At 33.3% G+C, this 20,742-nt stretch overlaps 2 pseudogenes; one reads left to right on the top strand and one right to left on the bottom strand.

Annotated features, from left to right (window-relative positions):
* The first annotated feature begins 3,151 nt into the window (after positions 1–3,151).
* On the top strand, positions 3,152–3,765 carry LOC146905574 (uncharacterized; annotated as a pseudogene).
* A 276-nt stretch (positions 3,766–4,041) lies between these two features.
* On the bottom strand, positions 4,042–17,124 carry LOC146905573 (uncharacterized; annotated as a pseudogene).
* Positions 17,125–20,742: the final 3,618 nt, after the last annotated feature.

Raw genomic sequence — 20,742 nt, 5'->3', positions numbered from 1 at the left:
CTAGCCAGGAAATTCATTGGTGCCCTCCCTCACAGGACGTCATTAAATTCAATTGTGATGGCTCATCCTTAGGTGCTCAACCTTGTGGTGCCATAGGCATCGTTATTAGAAACTCAAATCACTTATTTCTTGGGGCTATTTCTAGCAATATTGGATATGCCACAACCTTAGAAGCTGAATTCTCTGCGTGTCTGCTTGCTCTTGACAAAGCTAGGGAGCTGCATTTAACTCATATCTGTTTGGAAACAGATTCTCTTAGAGTGGTACAGGCTTTTCATATGAATGTGGGGGTTCCTTGGCAAATGCGAGCCAGATGGTACAACTACCGTAAATTCTGCTCTACTATTGTTTGCTCTTGCGTTCATGTGCTTAGAGAAGGAAACCAAGTCGCTGATGCATTAGCGAAGAATGGACAAGGACTGGCTATGCACTCCTCTCAATGGTGGCCTGCCCCTCCTCCTTTCATCTCTACTCTGCTTCTAAGGGATAGTCTTAGTTCAGTCTCTAGCACTGACATGTCTTAATTTTCCCCTCCTTTCTGTTGTTTTGGGAGGTTTTTCTGTTTGTTTGTTTCTGTTTTTGTTGAACTTTCTTGTATGAGGTTCAGGCTTCTCCTGGCAGTTTTATAATATTTCTAGCTTGATAAAAAAAAAAAAAAATCCTATATATGGGTCTGAATGAATGAAAATATGACTAATATCAAAATATCTTTGTCAATAAATGCGCACAATATGTAACCAAAAAAAAAAAATGCGCACAATAGCAATTAGGAAGTTTCTTCAAAAAGTAATTAGGGAGTTAATGCTTTTTTTTAGGGAGGAGTTAATGCTAAATACTACTAGTACCATAAATCTGGCCAAAAATTACTTTGTTATTGCGAATAAAATTTGAATTTTTTTTTTTCAATGTCAATTGAATTTAAATCTGAAAAATAAAAAGTATGCTTGAAATTTTTGTAAAAAAAAAAAAAAGTATGCTTGAATTTGTGTAATCAGCATTGCTATTGCTCGCGAGGGATTTTGTCCATAAGGGATCACGACACGTTTATATTTAATGCAAAATAGTCTTTTGTAAAGAATTTGCTACGTTTACTCTCGCAATAACTAGTATTATTCTTGTGTGATAATTAATTTTTTAATAGTCAACACACATACTTTTCTATGAACTTTTTAAAATGTGCAAATTTATACATGATAGAAAACTTATGTATGAAAACTACACATATTTTTTAAAATAATCAAAATATTTTGTTGATCTAAAAGGCAGTTAGTATGATTGTATCCAAGTATATGTCCATAGCTCTAGATAAAAATGCATTTCTTACTTCAAACGAACCGGTCGATCTTGATAAGAAAAAAAAATTACACCGTCGAAACATATAAACTAATATACTATTTATCGTATCGTACAAGTATGACCATAAAAATATGTTCTCCAAACTGAATTTTCAAGGGGATGGAAAATTCCTAAGTTCACCAAATTTGTTAGTGACACCAGCGAATCTACTGTCGAACATATTGCTTGTTGGCAGGAAATATTACTTATAATGAAAATTTAAGAATGAAATATTTCCCAAATTCTGTGACTAAAAAGGCTTTTACATGGTTCACCACACTTCCACCACATTCAATTCATAATTGGAATCAATTAGAAAGGGTGTCTCATGAACAATTCTACATGGGACAATCTAAGATTAGTTTGAAATAATTGGCTAGTGTTATGAGAAAGATGCCCGAGTCTATTGATGATTATCCGGACAGATTTATACTGCTGAAGGCTAGGTGTTTCACCCAAGTTTCTGAATATGAGTTGGTTGAAATGGCTGCTGGTGGCCTAGACTTTTCTATTAGGAAGAAATTAGATACCCAACACTTGAGGGACATGGCCAAACTGGTTGATAGAGTTCGACAGGTCGAAAGACTGAAAGTTGAAAAAGCTAGAACTAAAAATATCATAAAAAAGAAAAGGTTGCTTATGTCGAAATAAATGAAGGAAAAGCTTCAATCACGTTGGTGAGCAAAATTGTCTCGTCGACAAAATTGGGATAAAAGTACCGATTCCACCATTGAGTGGAACTTTCAGTACATAAATAAGAGGCTTCAAAGCCAACTGGGGGAACTCTTTTAGTCGAAGCTTGGAGGCGTTGGTGAAAAGAATGTTTTGTGTTAGAGTGATATTACCCTTACAGACATCTTTTTTCCAAAAAGAAGAAGGTTGAAATTGGCTCATAAAGATAAGTAGCACTAAGATACAAAACTTACTATATCAATGATTTAACAAATAAAAGAAAATCAACATTAGAACAACCCCAAAATATGACTCTTTAAAAAAAACCAAAAATATGATCTTGGTTTGTCCATTTGTCTTCAACTCATTCATGAATAATGTGTGCTTTGTTTATCTCAAATTCCATTCCTATTGTATAACCAAATTATAAATAAAAATGTTTGATATAATATAAGATATCATCATTTAACATTGCTCTGCTATTTTATAGTGTATATATAAATTGCTTGTATAAATTTTGACATGGGAAACAAAAGTAGATTTTTTACATACCAAAATTATATGATTGAAAAATCGCGGAAAAGCTTCAAAGATTTTCTATAACTATATGCATAACATAGGAAAACGGTAGCGATCATTTTTTTTATAAAAAAAAAATTGTATAAATATAGACTAAAACATAGTATGTTATTACAATATAGAATCACTTGCTAGTGTTTATGTAATTCTCTTGTTGGTTTTCAAAAGGAATCATATCCATAACAGTGGAAAACAAGAACCAATCGTGAACAGAAGATAGTAAACAAAGCAAACAAATAAATTTAAAAACAAGAACCAATTTCTCTAAGAACTAATTTCTCTAAGAATCAAAATCATGCATAATAAGGACTCGAGGCAAATAGGAGAATTTCTGAGAAAACCCAATATTAATTTCTTTGAAATATGAACCTGGCCAGGAGGAAAGATGGTAAATGCCGCTGCACTTTAAGATCCGCTGCAATAACTTCATCAAGATGTTCACAGCTTCACTTAGTTCTAATGTGAACCGATGAAGATTAGTAGAAAAATTTATCAATCAATAAGACTGCAAACTAATTTAGAAAACAATATTCTTACGTAAATATAAACTACATGTTTGCTCATTATGTATCTTGAAGAAGATAATGAGAAAGGCAGGCATAGAAACTTATCTTTTGCTAATGCTACTTCTGGCCACTACGTAGCTGATGATCGCCATGCTTCGTCTCCCATGGGTCAACATGCAGGGTCGTCCTCATTCCCGTATAGATCGGAGGGTCTTGCTTGTGTCATCGCTGCTTTTGCTGAGCGCCAACAATTGTCTGGAGAATCATATGTAAGCTCCAATAATGAAAATACATCATAATTCAACACGCCACTGAGTTCCAGAAGGTTTTATAACAGGATTGTAGAGATATGATTAGTTATTCACCTACATAAAACATGGACGAGGGGCAACTAGATGATACTATGGCAACGACTAGGAGTCATGGTCAATGGAGCATATCTCATGGATCACAGGTAGCTGAAACGACAACTAGCTATGCAAACTCTGTTGAAGTAGAAGATCGTGGTGAACTGTCATCTATGTCACAGTCTGATGGCATTGATGGAAGCTTTCAAAGTGCCACAGACCCTATTGTTCCCGAGAGTTATGAGGAGCATATGATGCTGGCTATGGTTGTCTCTATAGCCGAAGCTCGAGCCATTTCCAGTGGACAAAGCGCTTCATGGAAATAGTCTTTGTCAAGGTCCAGTATTTGAGTCTCAAAGAAAGTCACACGTTGTGTGCAATTTTGGAGTTTGACTATGTGGCCTGCCCAGTCCTGTATTTGGAGTTTGAGCAAAATTGGCTATGGTTACCATAATTGCACACAACGTGTAACTTTTTCTCAAACTCCAGACTCAGTACCCGGCAAGCCACATAGCTAAGGCAAGCATCCCCAATTTATGAAAGATTGAAGCAGTAACTTGACCAAAACTATTGCCATGAACACTCTGTCCACTCGACATGATTCAAGCTTCGGCCAAAGATACTGCCATAACCAACATCATCTGCACCTCAAAACTCTCGAGAACAATGGGGCCTTTGGCACTTTGAAACCTTTCATAATTGTCATTAGAATGTGACAAAGATGACAGTTCACCTCAATCTTCTGCGTCAATAGAGTTTGCATAGCTAGTTGTCGTTTCAGCTACCTGTGATCCATGAGATATGCTCCATTGACCATGACTCCTAGTTGTTGCCATAGCATCGTCTGGTGGACCCACATCCAGGTTTTCTCCGGGTGAATAACTACCCATATTTCTACCAATCCGGTTATAAAACTTTCTGGAACCTGGTGGCATGTTGAATGATGGTGTATTTTCATTATTGGATCTTACATATGATTCTACAAACATTTGTTGGAGCTCGTCAAGAGCTGCAATGGCAGAAGCAAGATCCCCGATGGAGATGGGGATGAGGATGACCCTGCCTATTGACCCATGGGAGACGAAGAATAGCGATCATCAGATACGTAGTGGCCAGAAGTAGCATCAGCAAAAGATAAATTTCTCTGCCTGCCATTTTCCTTTAATTTTAATACATATATATTTAGTCAATCACAATTATCAAATAAACAAGATAATACATATATATATGGCAGCATATCCACTACTGAATTTCATAATATGAACATATTTATAGTTTTATCTTATGCTTTTGAATAGTGGACATTCTGCAATGTATAGAGTTCATATTGAACCAAGTATAAATTAACATTGCTTTAGAAAAAGGGAAAGATATCGAATGAAAGAAGTTGTGAAACGATATATTGCAAGGGAGTGGTGAACTTCAAATTAATGATAGCTTACAGTAAGCTTATTCAAACAAAATTCTACACCTGAATGGAAACCCAGATTGCTTCCATGACCATTATGTCTTCAAGATCGACATGAAACCAAACCGCATTTAGCGAAAAATATCACAAATGGAATATATAAAAGACCCATGCACTCATGGACACCTAAATGAACAAACAAAATTGAACCATCACAAGTTGGAGAGAAGAGTTTTCTCTTCGGTTTAGATTTGTGCATTTCAAATAATTAAATTTAGACAACTTATGAGTATAGTACTCCTTGTAATCTTATTGTTTGAAAGAATTTCCAAAGCATTAGCACAAAATCCTAGATAGTTAACTAATATATATTCACACTAGATCAAATATCCATAAGCTGGTACAAAAACAATGGACGCAGAAACGCCAAGAGATATAACAGGAAAATGTTATGAAAATAAGTGAAGGCTAACCATCGGTGTGGCACACGAGTTGTTGTTTTTGGATTTCCAAACTGTTGTATTTGGATTTCCAAATTCTATTATCTACCGAAGTTGTTACTAGGTTGAGTCACGACCAGGTTGCTCTCTTTAAGACGTTTCGTGGCACTACCCAAAATTGTGCAAGGTAGACTATCAACCACGCCGCCTCCAGGATAAAACAAGCCCAGCTACAACTGTGCGGTTAACTACTGCACTGTAGAAAACCGTTCGAGAATTACACCTTCAAATATGGTACTAAGACCACTCTTTAATATTGAAACCACTCAAATTAATATGGTATTATTACCATTTTATTATGGTGCTAAGACCACTCAATTATGGTGTTTCCACCATTCTAACCTTTAAGTTCTCCAAACTATCAATATGGTACTATGACCACTCAAATATGGTGTTACCACCATTTCTCCTCAAATAAAATTATTGAATAATTGTTATATACCGTTAAGATCATTCTTGATTCCGACGGGACATTGTTTATTCCAAATAGGGACTATGATCTTAAAAGTACTCTTTATTCCGAAGGGACATATATTATCGAAGGGACTATGAACTTAAGAAACTTAAGACCATTCTTAATTCCGAAGGGACATTAAACCGAAAAGGGACTATGGTCTTAAGAACACTCTTAATTCCGAAGGGACAGAAAGGAGTAGAAAAAGGAGAAGGACTTGTTAAACAAGTCGAAGGAGGGAGAAGAGATGAAAGACTCGTCAACACAAGTCAAAAAGGGAGAAGAGAGAAAGAGTTCCCGACAACTCAATGAAACTCTTTGGTGTATGGAATGCACTGTGTGAGCTCTCTATTTATAGAGAAAATTCACAACTAATAAGTGAGAAACTTTGGGAACAAGTAATATGAGAAACTTTGGGAACAAGTAACATATTACTTTGAGATTAAGTAATTCACATATTAGATCTAGTACAAAAATATCTTAATTGAGTACTAAAATATATTAAATTTAGTACAAAAATATATTATATTATGTACCAAAATATTTTAGCAAAACTTGGGGACTAAGAAAGCACTTTCTAATAATGATTAAATTAATTATTTAATTTATCATTTCCAAATAATAAAATATATATCAATATATATTTTTCTCTAGTGCTTATGTACCCCCATTAATTAGAGGTACACCCCTACTATATAAACACTACTAATGTGTGTGTTCCATCCGATGTGGGACTTCCACTTTTTTCAATTCACACAACACTAGTTCTACCCAACATGAGAATTTGTGTTTAGTCTTTTTTTACTCAATTTCCACACATGTTCCAACAATCCCCCACTTGAATTTAAAAAATGGTTTCAGAAATAACGTCAAAAACGTCTCCATAAGATTTGCTAGTAAACAAAGCTGTCGCCTACAACTTGAACCTTTGCATAGCGAGTAAAATTCTGATTAACAAGAGTTGCTTACAGCATTGAACTCTATCTCAGACATAGAACCCACACACAAACCTTTTCTTAAGGTGTATTCTAAAAGCCCGTGCGTTTATGGCCTTGCACGTGTATCCCGGTTTAACGAACGCTCTAGGTATTCTGCCCCGAATCCCATAGGAACCGGCCCTTAGTTCAACATTCATATAGGTGAGTCTATCAAGAGTACTCCTGTAGCTATGTACTCCACTCCAAATAGAGTATAGATCTCATTAAGAGTTTCTATTATCTCATCCTTCTATCGCTGCAGGAATCATGCTTTCTTACTTTTATCATAGCATGTTCTATCACTTGTGACTTGTTATTACCCATTGAACCTATTTCTTGGGATCTCCAGTCATGTAGGTCGGGTTACCATCACTTGTGACCTTTGGGCATTAGTCTCATCCTATTGGATGTGTTTAGGACTTTCTTTCTAGTAATTCCTTTCGTCAAAGGATTAACTAATTCTTTATCAGTACGTACATGATCTACTTTAACTGTTCCTTTTGAGAGTAGCTAGCTCTCTAATCCTTTATGTGTTCATGCCTTAATTATCGTCTCTAACGATTCTCAATTTTTGTAATAGCTGCAGACTATCACAATGATTTAACACTTCTGGAAACAGTTTTATCCACTAAGGGATCTCAATTAGCAAGCATCTTGTCAACTTGCTTCTCCACTAGTTTTCTCTAGTGTTCTCATCTCAGATTCATTTCATAGTGGACTGAGTCAATATCATTTGTTTTAACAAACAACTCCTTTAGTGATGCTCAATATGCAAACACTAGTCGCAAAATATTCATCTGAAAGATGTTCTATTTTATATCTTGTACCATTTAAATACAATAGGTTACTCCTAGTGAAGTAATCTTAAAGTCATAGTTTTCTTAAGGCATCTCATGACTCTTTCTATAGCATGGCAATGCTTCTCATCCGTCTACTAGTAAACTTGCACAAGAGTTTCACGACATCGGCAATGTCAGATCTAATACATTCAGTGGCATACCTAAGTGCTGCCAATGATGCTCGTATATTCTGTTTTTCCAACTCCATCTCAAGTGTTCTTACACTTGGATCATAATATATGATTGCAAGTTTACGGTGAAATAATAATATTTCCTTAAGAACTTCTCAACTTTATGAGATTTATCAAAAAAGTTCTTTTTTTTCGATCTAGTAATCTTGAAACCAAGAATTACTTCAACTTTGTCTATGTCTTTCTTATCAATGTTATTGATAAACAATGATTTCACATAATTCATAACATGAATCTTTAAATCAAATATGAGCAAGTCGTCTTCATAGAGACATATGATCGTGCAAATATTATTTGTCACTTTCATTCACTTTTTACTCATTCGATAGCATTAGAATGTCAAATTTTTCATGTCATTCCTTAAGAGTTTATTTTAGACCATACAAATAATTATCTAACTTACAGACCATGATTTCTTGTCCATGAATCGCAAAACTTTTAGGTTGTTTCATATAGATTTCTTCTTCTAGTTCACCATAAAAAGAGGCAACTTTCACATCCATTTGGAGTACTATCGAGTTATGAACGTCGGCTAAAGGGACTAGTACTCTTATGGATATGATTTTCGTGACTGGTGAATGAATGTCGAAGAAGTCTATATTTTTCTCTGTCTAAAACCTTTGACTACAAGGAGAGCCTTGTATTCATCAACCGTACCATCAGGTTTTAGTTCCTTTTTCCAAAATCCAAATACAACCGATTGATTTTGCAAATATGAGACAAGTCAACCAAGTGTCATGTTTTGTTAGACTCTAGAAAATTCATTTCATCGTTTATTGCTTTTAGCCAAAATTCAACATCCAATAAGGATATAGCTTCGTTTAAGGCTTAATGAATCTTCTTCCAATGTATAAACCATAAGGTCCATACTCTTTAGCAATTCTTGCTTTCTTACCTCCTTGAGGTTCTATAACATCTCGTATGATGTTTTCATAACTATTTCTAATTACATGAATGTGATTAGATATAGTGCCCCCACTAGTTCTTAATTTTTAGAAGGGAATTTAGTTTACCCCCACTAGTGCCCCCACTATTCTTTAATTTACAGGGGTACTTACTTCATAGAAATCAGCATCTTTTAATTCTATGATCACTTTAACATTTAGGTCCTAAAACCTATATGCTTCGTTATTTATAACATACCTAATGAATACACATTCATAGGCTCTACTAGTGAGTTTAACTCTCTTGGGGTCCTGAAGCCAAATATAGTCCGGACAATCCCAAGTTCAAAAATAAGACAAGTTGGATTGTCCTTTCTTCAAAAATTTCTTAATTAGAATTTTTGTTCTTAGACTTGGGTACTCTATAAATTTCAATTTTCGTTAAAGAAATTGAACATATCAAGCATATCAATTTTATTTTTCAAAATTTGCAGTCATCAATAAATATGATAAAATATCATTTTATCATTTCTAGTTTATGTGTCATCAAATTCACACATATCATAATTTATTATGTTTAGAGATTCATAATCTCTAAATTCTGATTTATATGAACTTTTGGTTCATATATCTTGACTGCAATAAATAAAATTGTCTAATTATAACGTTGGAATTAAATCCAAGTTACTCAAATTTAAAATTAAAAGCTTGTTCACATGTCAAATATTAAAATCACACAACTAATAAAATAGAAGGAGAATTTTAATTTTGAACATGCCATCAAAGTGAAGTCTTTTTCCAACAAAAGTGCATGACACACAAGTCTCTCTTTAAGTCTGAGTCAACCCAGTCTTATTCAATAGAAATCTGAAATTCAGATTCTTTCTTATTTTTTAGGGTAGCTAAATTCTCAATTTTAGCACTCCCTATCGAACTAAAATCATACTAGTTCCTTTAACCAACCAAGGACATAAATTTAAGAATATTAAATTTTCAGATGGTTATTCCAGAATAATATAGAACAATTTACTGATGTAACAACCGAGTCCATCTGAACTAATTGCATTCCAAGAAATTATTAGCGCATTCATCCATTCTTTAATAACAGGTTCGCATGTTGGCTTTACAATAGCACCAATGACGTCACATCAATTGCCAATATACATTCAATTGCCAATATGCATTCTTTAGCAACCACACAGAAGTCACATTCTTATAATATGAATGAAGAGGTAAACTAGCCATGCCACATGGAATGTTTCGACTGTGGCTTCTAAGACCAATATTGTTCTCTGATGGATTTTCGTGTTGTTGTTTAAAAACAACAACTACTTCGTCGTTTCAGTCAAAAGATGTAATTCTATAGCTTTATTTATCCTTAATATATTTAGGGACAATTGAACCTCAATAAGTAACTTCTTCGGTAGACATAGCAGATCGAAACGTCTTAAAATTGTTGTTTTTGGATTTCCAAACTGTTGTATTTGGATTTCCAAATTCTATTATCTACCGAAGTTGTTACTAGGTTGAGTCACGACCAGGTCGCTCTCTTTAAGACGTTTCGTGGCACTACCCAAAATTGTGCAAGGTAGACTATCAACCACGCCGCCTCCAGGATAAAACAAGTCCAGCTACAACTGTGCGGTTAACTACTGCACTGTAGAAAACCGTTCGAGAATTACACCTTCAAATATGGTACTAAGACCACTCTTTAATATTGAAACCACTCAAATTAATATGGTATTATTACCATTTTATTATGGTGCTAAGACCACTCAATTATGGTGTTTCCACCATTCTAACCTTTAAGTTCTCCAAACTATCAATATGGTACTATGACCACTCAAATATGGTGTTACCACCATTTCTCCTCAAATAAAATTATTGAATAATTGTTATATACCGTTAAGATCATTCTTGATTCCGACGGGACATTGTTTATTCCAAATAGGGACTATGATCTTAAAAGTACTCTTTATTCCGAAGGGACATATATTATCGAAGGGACTATGAACTTAAGAAACTTAAGACCATTCTTAATTCCGAAGGGACATTAAACCGAAAAGGGACTATGGTCTTAAGAACACTCTTAATTCCGAAGGGACAGAAAGGAGTAGAAAAAGGAGAAGGACTTGTTAAACAAGTCGAAGGAGGGAGAAGAGATGAAAGACTCGTCAACACAAGTCAAAAAGGGAGAAGAGAGAAAGAGTTCCCGACAACTCAATGAAACTCTTTGGTGTATGGAATGCACTCTGTGAGCTCTCTATTTATAGAGAAAATTCACAACTAATAAGTGAGAAACTTTGGGAACAAGTAATATGAGAAACTTTGGGAACAAGTAACATATTACTTTGCGATTAAGTAATTCACATATTAGATCTAGTACAAAAATATCTTAATTGAGTACTAAAATATATTAAATTTAGTACAAAAATATATTATATTATGTACCAAAATATTTTAGCAAAACTTGGGGACTAAGAAAGCACTTTCTAATAATGATTAAATTAATTATTTAATTTATCATTTTCAAATAATAAAATATATATCAATATATATTTTTCTCTAGTGCTTATGTACCCCCATTAATTAGAGGTACACCCCTACTATATAAACACTACTAATGTGTGTGTTCCATCCGATGTGGGACTTCCACTTTTTTCAATTCACACAACACTAGTTCTACCCAACATGGGAATTTGTGTTTAGTCTTTTTTTACTCAATTTCCACACATGTTCCAACACGAGTCTTTAGAAGAGACAATTTCATCATGTTCAATGATAGACGTTGAAGATTCAGCGACTACAAAAATTAAACAAAACAAAAAGTCACAACTATGTAAAGGAAAGATAAAGGAGATGAGCTCGTCAACACAAGTCGAAGAGGGAGAGAGAAGAAAAGGATTCAAAGTTTCAGAATACTTTTCGGTAAGTGAAATGAACTATGTCAGCTCTATATTTATAGATAAAATTCACAACTAAACTTTGGAAACAAGTAATTCACATACTATATCTAGTACAAAAATAACTCAAATTAAATATCAAAATATACCATATTGAGTACAAAAATATATTATTGAGTACCAAAATATCTCAAATTAGGTACCAAAATATATTAGATTGCATATCAAAATATTTCAGTTTGTGTACCAAAATGATTTATATTGCGTTTCAATATATTTTAGCAAAACTTTGGGACTAAGAAAACACTTTAATTTAATCATTTTAGAAAGTGTTTTCTTAGTACCCAAATTTTGCAAAAATATCTTGAAACGCAGTCTAAATTATTTTGGTGCATAATCTAAAATATTTTGGTATACAATATAATATATTTTGGTACTTGCTTTTGCTTCGAAATATATTGTTGTACTCAATATGATGTATTTTGGTACCTAAGTTTTGATATTTTGGTACTCACTAATATATTTTGATATTCAATTGCATTAGTGAATATTTGTCTCAGTAAAGTAACTCATCTTAGAGTTATTTGTGGATTCAATGTATCCTAAATTATTTTTATTTTGAAAAAGTGGTTTAAGAAATTGATATTCAAAGTTAGTACTATTTATTTTTTTAATGAAATCTTTATAATTAATTTTGAATGGTCTAAAAAAAATAAAAAATAAAATAAGCCAATCATCAATTAGCGTGAAATTAATTTTGTTGTTAAAAAAAAAAATTAGCGTGAAATCAATTTTGTTGTACAACAAATTAATTTTGTCGTATGAGAATTATCAAAATTTCTTTTTTGATGTTAACTTTCGGGTTCGATACGGATGTAAATAGAATTTGTGCACGAAATGTTACATCCAGTCAGTAGATAACTTTTCATTTTAGTCAAATAACCTGTTATAAATAACGGATGTTTTGTTATTTAGTAGTAAAGATTAGGGGTGTTCGCAGTCCGATTTGGATCGGTTTTGAGGTAAAACCTCATCCGATCCAAAGATAAAATTATATGTGATTCGGTTCGGTTTTGGATGATTAATTTTAAAAAACCGATCCGATCCAATCCAAATTAATGCGGTTTAATTTGGATCGGTTTTTGGATGTCCAAATTACTAATTGTAACTTTTTTTTATCAACAATAATCTTATAAAAATATGATAAATAATAGGTTCGATACAAAATATAACATATGATTTATGAAAAATTAATTGTGCTGAATAATAATGATTGATTATCTTTAAAAGATACAAAATAGAAACAAAATTCATTAAATTAAACTCATACGTAGTATTAAAAGAATTAAAAAGAAAAAATAATAGCTTAATTTAATATATTATACTTATAAAAATGGAAATATATATTAAAATATTTGTATGCGGTTCGGTTCGGTTTGGTTCACTTTTGAAAAATCAATCCAAAATCCGATCCAATCCAAGCGGTTTTCGCAAAATGTCATCCAAACATATCCAATAATATTCAGTTTTGTGCGGTTTTTGGTTTTTTTGAATCGGTTTGCGGTTTTAATTTGGATCGGTTTGGATTTGATCACCCCTAGTAAAGACAATTGACTTTATTTTTTTTTACCTGATTTAGAATCTAAATTAAATTTTAATTAGTAATTTAAGTCTTATCATCAAAAATAGTTTTAATGACTTACTTGTATTTTTTTTAAGGGAAAAATTGTTTGTATGTTAAGTACAAATGAAATGACATGTGTCATTTTTTTTATAAGAGATAGGAGATTACCATGTGGTATGAGTTGTTCTAAAGGATTCTATTTCATACACAATAACGGTTTTTTTCTCTATTTGAATTAAAGTTTTGTTAGTGTGAAAACTATCATGGAGCCTAACTAGAGGCGCAAAATTGTTTAACAAAGATCCCCATTGTCTAATATCTCAAATGGTATACATAATCCTACAATTTAATATATATGGTGAATTCGACTTTTTATTGTTGGTTCTATATGACTTATTATTTTTATTTGGAGATGCAGTGTCTTCATCTTCCGAGTTTTCACAAGATCTATCGAAAAATGGTCTTCAAATTTGACTGATGAAAATGGTGATTGGATCAATACCATCAAATATAATATACAAAGAGATTTTTCAATATGTGTAAACATCCTTCGTTGAAGTAATAAAATACTCTTGCGATTTATAGTATTCTCTATTCAAAATAAGTAGTGAAGGAATGTATTGCAGTACAATATTTTGCAAAGATGTATATGACCCGTGCGACAGCACGGGTGGAAGACCTAGTATACATATACATATACACACACCATCATGAATTATCATCATCAATAAATCATATTCACCAAAATCTTCAACACCATAATCATCATCAAACATTTATCACATCCAGAAACAACATTCATTCATTTAGCACAATTTGAATTTAAAGACGATTAAGCATTTTCACCTCGTTAATCAATTCATCATGTGCATATCAATAACTAATTCAATCATTATTCATCATATTATCATGAGCATAAAATCATTTGCAAGCTATCATGCCATAATTCATCATTTCACCAAAGTCCGTCTATTTTTCTAAAGTTCGTCTATTTTTACATATTTCATCAAAAGCCAAATTTCACAATCATATACATGCTTGTCATCCCTACATACGTTTTCTACATTCATTATCACGTAGTTCAAGCATAACATAATCATTTCATTTGAGAAACCATTACTTCGTTTGAACTCATGTTTATGTACAAGTTCTTAATCAAAGTTCGTCTCAAAACCCAAAAATCCATTCCATTTCAAACAAGCATGGTTACATAGCTTTAATTCATCAAAACAACATCAAAACATCACATAAGGAGTACTCATGGATGTTCGGAAACACCCCCAAAGGACTGAAACACACAAAATAGCAAGAGTTGTTCTGCACAGCTAGCAACGACGAGCCCTCCGTTTCTGGGAACCTAAAAAATGGGTTTTCCCTCTCGGGAACCCTCCCAAAAATCACCCGAAATCCCATTTTTGATCCCATTCCTCCCAAAATCATTGTATGAACTTTACCCATGGGTAATACAATTCAAGTGAGCCTTTATAACACATCAAAACACAGATTCCACTTTTAAATTCATAATTCTTCACCCAATTTTCCAAAACTCAAAAACATCACATAAGCACTTATAAACCATGAATTTATCACTTAATTTCCACACAAACAACACCCAGACATACCCACTCATTTATCAATAACATACATCATGAATTCAACAACATTCCACAACAACATCATGATTTTCATGCATTTAAGCTAAAATCTCAATAACATCTTTTTCTATATTATCAAACATGAGTTTAAGCACATAAACAACTTAATTTCACAAAGTTAATCATACTTATAATTAGCATAATCAATTAGCACGAAAATCAACTTAACACAACACCAATTTCATGAAAATCATCAAAATAAACATGATCCATAACCACTCATAATCTTTAAATGGTGATATAAACTTTCCTCTTACCTTAACCTTCCAAAACTAAGCTTTAATATTCAATCTACTCTCCCTCTTGAGTTCTCCAAGCTGGATCTTATTTTCTTTTGAAATTCTTCTTTCTTCCTTTTTCTCTCTATTTTCTCTATTCTCCCAACTTTGCCCCTTTTCTCTAAAATGTTATATTTAGCTCTTGACCTAATTTCACAAAGACTACTTCTCTTATATACTCTTGGGCTTAGTCACACTCAGTAATGAACTTGGTAACTTTCTACCACTCATACAATATTCACTACACAATTGCTCCTCTTAAACCCCTATTATTACTCATACATCGCTATTTTATTAAATACCCCAAGTTACTACCAATTTCCTTAATTACTCTCCATATCCAAAATTACTAATATACCCTTAATCCTAAAATTACCAAATTATCCTTAATTCCACTAAAAACCAATTAACCCACTAAATATAACCCACCAAAATAATTAAATAATTAATAAATCAATTAAATAAATAAAATCTTAAAATCGGGTCGTTACAACCTCCCCCCCCCCCCCCCCCCCCCCCCTCCAAAAGAATTTTCATCCTCGAAAGTTACCTAAAGGAAACAACTCCTGATATGATTCCTTCATCCGACTCTTTAACTCCCAAGTTAAGATCTCTCCTGTAGGTCCAATCCAATCCACCTTCACCAAGACAATCTCTTTTCCCCTCAACCGCTTAACCTCTCGATCGTCAATCATTAACGGCACAGTCTCATCTGTCAAATTATCCCTTGCTTCAAAATCATCCACTTGAATCAGATGTGACGGGTGATACACATACTTCCGCAAATGTGACACATGAAACACATTATGCCGATTCGACAACGACGGTGTTAACGCAATCTGATAAGCCACTGCTCCAATCCTTTCTATAATATAATAAGGACCAACAAATTGAGGTGTCAACTTCCTTGACTTCAAAGCACGCCCAACACCAGTCACGGGGTTATGACGCAGTCGGAAACGTAATCCAGCAAGAGTTAAACCTAGATTGAAAAGGAACAAGTTTGCAAGCGACAAACTTGTGAAAATAGGGTTCCAGAATCCACCGGAAATTGTGAAAAATCTCTAAAATGTTCTTGAATGAATAAAAGTTGCCTCTTAGGCTACAACTATTAAGCTTAAATACGGAAATAACAAAACCCTAATGGACCAAAAATAACAAACCGAAACAAAAACAGAAAATTACAAAAATTGAGTTGAACCAACTGACGCAGTCGAAAGCATCAGTTAGCAAGCGTTAAACCTAGATCAAAAAGAAACAAGTTTGCAAGCAACAAACTTGTGAAAATAGGGTTCCAGAATCCACCAGAAATTGAGAAAACTCTTTAAAATATTATTGATTGAATAAAAGTTGCCTCTTAAGCCACAACTGTTAAGCTTAAATAGGGAAATAACAAAACCCTAATGGACCAAAAATAAAAAACTGAAACAAAAACAGAAAATTACTAAAATTAGGCCAAAATAAAAATACTATGAAATTACTAAGGAAACCCTCCTACATCAGTCTCCTCCACCTCTGAAGAACTCGCCCCCGAGTTGTCGTTCTAATAAAGAGCTTCCCATGCATGTTGACTCCTCCAATGAATAATAGACCACCCTCCTGGATCCCATTACTTCAACCGGTAGGACCTAGTTGGTGTAAACATATTCGAATGACCCACAAAATTCCATTGAGTGAATTGCAAAGATGGTTTGATTTGAAAAATATCGTAGTTGCCTTTATGCCATTGAAGAAATGTAGTAGCATGTTGAATACTTTCTAGGTCCATCATTTTAGCCTCAACTTTATTCCGGATACAAGATGACCAATTCGTGAGTGGTGTGAATTTTTGTAAAATAATGTAATCGGAGGGTGGGTCAATACCTGTAGCAATGCATTGATTCAGTGGTTTCTTCGGCAGCGGCGGTGGCAATTGAAGATCTGGTGGTTTTAGTGGCGGAGATGGCACTGATAGGAAAACATAGATCGACATGCATGTATAGTCGTGTCTAGAACATTGCATACATATGAATTGATATGATAGTCATGTATTCAATTATGTGATTATATGTTATGATGTGTACATGAATATGTGAACATTTGGTGATATTTGTGCTCTTGTAATGGTGGTGTCAATTGTGAATAATGTTAATTGATTTGGTGATAAGGTGATGATGTAAAGACTTGATATATCTTGGATTTAAGAATTGATGTGCCCATTTACGTGAGAATATTACTTGAGATATTGAATTGTTGAATATATGATATTTGTTGCCTTGAATCTATTCTTATGTTCATAATTTTCTATGTTGAGTATTTCTCACCCTTTTGCAGGTTTCCTCCTATGCCATTCTATTAGGTGGTGTAGACGTGCAGGATTTAGGACGCGTGATCGTCGTGAGTACCAGGGGATAGCTTGAGGCCTCCTTGCTTTTATGTTTTGCTTTTGGAGTCTAGTTGTAGGTTCTGATTTAGGACTTTGTCGGGGTTTTGTTTATATTTATTTGTTGGATTATTTTTGAGAAAACCCTGATATGTATGATGATATACCTTGAGGTGTTGAGACAATGAGTTTATGTTGTTTTATGTTATGAATCCGCTACGACTGTTTTATGACATTCTATTATTATGAAAATGAATTATGCATGATTTTGGAATATTGAAGGTGTAGCACCTTGAACCTTGTATTTATCTGTTGAATTATTATTAAATATTGCATGTGGGGTTTAAGGGTGTTACACATAGCCCCCTCCAATGAATTTAGCTACTCTATGTCCTTGTTCTCTCTCTCTCTCTCTCTCTCTCTCTCTCTCTCTCTCTCTCTCTCTCTCTCTCTCTCTCTCTCTCTATAGTTTTATGGTTTTTCAATTGATTACATTTATAATGACCTACACCTATATCTATTAAACCGCATTTGCTCTCTAAGCAGAACTTTTGTTCTTAGCGAACAGCCTTTGGATTTTCCTTAAAGAATCCTTTACTTAGGCTCGCTTTTCACCTCGCCATGCATGCTTAGCATATCATGATTTTCTCCATAAGTCTTTATGAGGCTCTGACATAACTCTGGTGCGTATGATTGGCTTCCTTTACTCTGCATTGGTGCAATCATTGTCTTCAACCTATAGAATTGTATAAAAACAGGACGTAATAACTTTTTGGCATATTTTACTAATATAAATGATATTTTTATCAAATTGGGGGGTTTTATGATTGATTTCTTACAAAACAAATCGATAAGTGCTATGAAAAATAACAGTTATTTGGCACTTATCAACTCCCCACCTTGTAACTTTCTTTGTCCTTCAACAAAAGCCCTAAAAAATATACATGATTGAATGCAAGAAAAATGATTCACAATGATTTCTAATGAATCAATAAGTTTCTTTGAAATAAATTTGAGATGCGAGATTCAAAGGTTGAATTGTATAAGCAAGTCTTATGTTTACTGTAACACCCAAAACTCTAAAAGCGATAAATTACGCAAATGATACAATCATATAAAGAATTTAGATGCTACTTCTTCTATAAGTTCAAAACATGCATAAATATTTTTCTCAAAACATCACAACGGAAATAATGTCATAACATCTCAACAACAACTACATAAAATCTCCAAAGTAGCTATGTCAATAATCATAATACATCACCATAATAAATCTGACATCTCAACATAGTGAGTGATAAATATCTCAACAAAGTCATAAAATGTAAATAACAGACAGACACCCCTAATCAGAGCCGACACACTAAGACTCTGAAAGTAAAAGACGAGGTAGTTCTAAAGCTAGCCTCCATCAACTCACCAAGCAAAACACAAAACTACTCTTGCACGCTGTCTACCCATTCATACGAATAAGGTAGGCGGTCAACCAAACAACCACTGGGGGTTAGTTCACATTTCATAATCAAAGTATAATCAAACATAAGCATTCAAGGATTTCATGCATAGAACATATACATACTCAACATTCCTTGAATACTAAATCCACATGAATATTATCTTCAATTAGATACCAACTATGTTATCATACTTTCTATCATAGCACATAAAACATATTCATTTTTTAATCAAATCATCAACAAAGAACATCACTTAACAACATCAATCAATATAAGAATTTCTTACCTCATTCCCTATCTAGCTCAATCATCAAACTATACCCACTTATCATTTAGGAAGTATAAGCATACATGCAACTTTACTCATTTTACATAAGGCATATACTTTATCAAATGCATACAATTTGTCTAATTCACATCAATCATATAGTTCACCTAAACTCTTGCCTATTCAACTTAACAACTACATTCCTTCATATCAAAAGTTTAGGCAAAGAAGTCATCGACACCAAAGAAATCACCAAACCATATATATGTAATTCACACTTATTACTATCACCAAATAAACACCATCAATTAAAATCACCAAGTCCACAAGCATCACCAAGATATCAATTATCAACATGTAGACATCTTCACACAATTCACATAATCATAACGTTCACCGAATTTCACCAAGTCACATATTTAATTATGACACGACTCACCAAGTATTCAAATGCATGCAATATTCTAGACTCTTCTCCAGATGCATGTGGTACCATGTTTTGGACATCGGAGGTAATATTACCGAATAATTCACCCATCATCGTGATTCTCATCTTCATGACTAATGTGGATACAACCGGATATACTGATTCATTCCCCCATCTTCATGATTTTCCCATCTTCGTGATTACATACTCAATGAATGCATGAACTTCAAGTAATGACTCGACAATGCATGACTAAAAACTCATCATCATTATATAACTTACACCATTATATAATATAGATATCTCATCTCCATAATTAACACCTCATTTCCATCGTCAAGTAATTACAATACATACATAACAAATCATCATTAACATCATCATAATCAACATCAAAACATAATCATATTTATCATCAAACATTCATCAAGTAGTCATCACCAAAAGAAAAACCTTCACTTTATGATTCACAAGTCATAATTCAACAAAAGTCATCTTTCAATTCATCAAATTAAAATCACCAAAGAATAATCATCAACAATTATCATCTCAAGGAAACAACATCCTTTAATAATTACATTTTACATAAAAGACGGACAACTAACCACATCATGCCATTCATCATTTTTAATACCCAATCTTCATTGATTCATTCTTATTCTATCATATCATCGTGTATATAAAACCATTTGCAAGTTATCCGGTCAAGAAACCACATCTTAACAAAGTTCGTCTATTTTCACAACTTCATACATTTTCTAAGTAATTCGCCTAAACAAGGTAAACGTAATCAAAACCTCCACCAAGCATATACACTACTCACATATGATCACAGTAACATATGCATATATGCATCATAGGCCAATTCCGATAAATTCCGGAATTTCACAAAGTTCGTATTGTTTTGTCATTTTTCCAAAGAATTCAAATTTTCAAAGTAAAACCAAGTTAAAGCTTATGAGTACCATCCAAAATATTTTTATAAATCAAGGTTACAGAAAACAACCCTAACCCTACCCTTTTCCTTTGAGAAAAACGAGTTTCGAAAAAATTCATGTTCTTGAACATTTTTCAAA

This window comes from Medicago sativa, chromosome 7, assembly GCF_051527215.1.
Source record: "Medicago sativa cultivar Bolivia chromosome 7, Bolivia_mono, whole genome shotgun sequence".
NCBI classification, from domain to species: Eukaryota; Viridiplantae; Streptophyta; class Magnoliopsida; order Fabales; family Fabaceae; genus Medicago; species Medicago sativa.
Note: the sequence above shows the minus strand (reverse complement) of the source record. Positions and strands in the feature narration are given on the sequence as shown.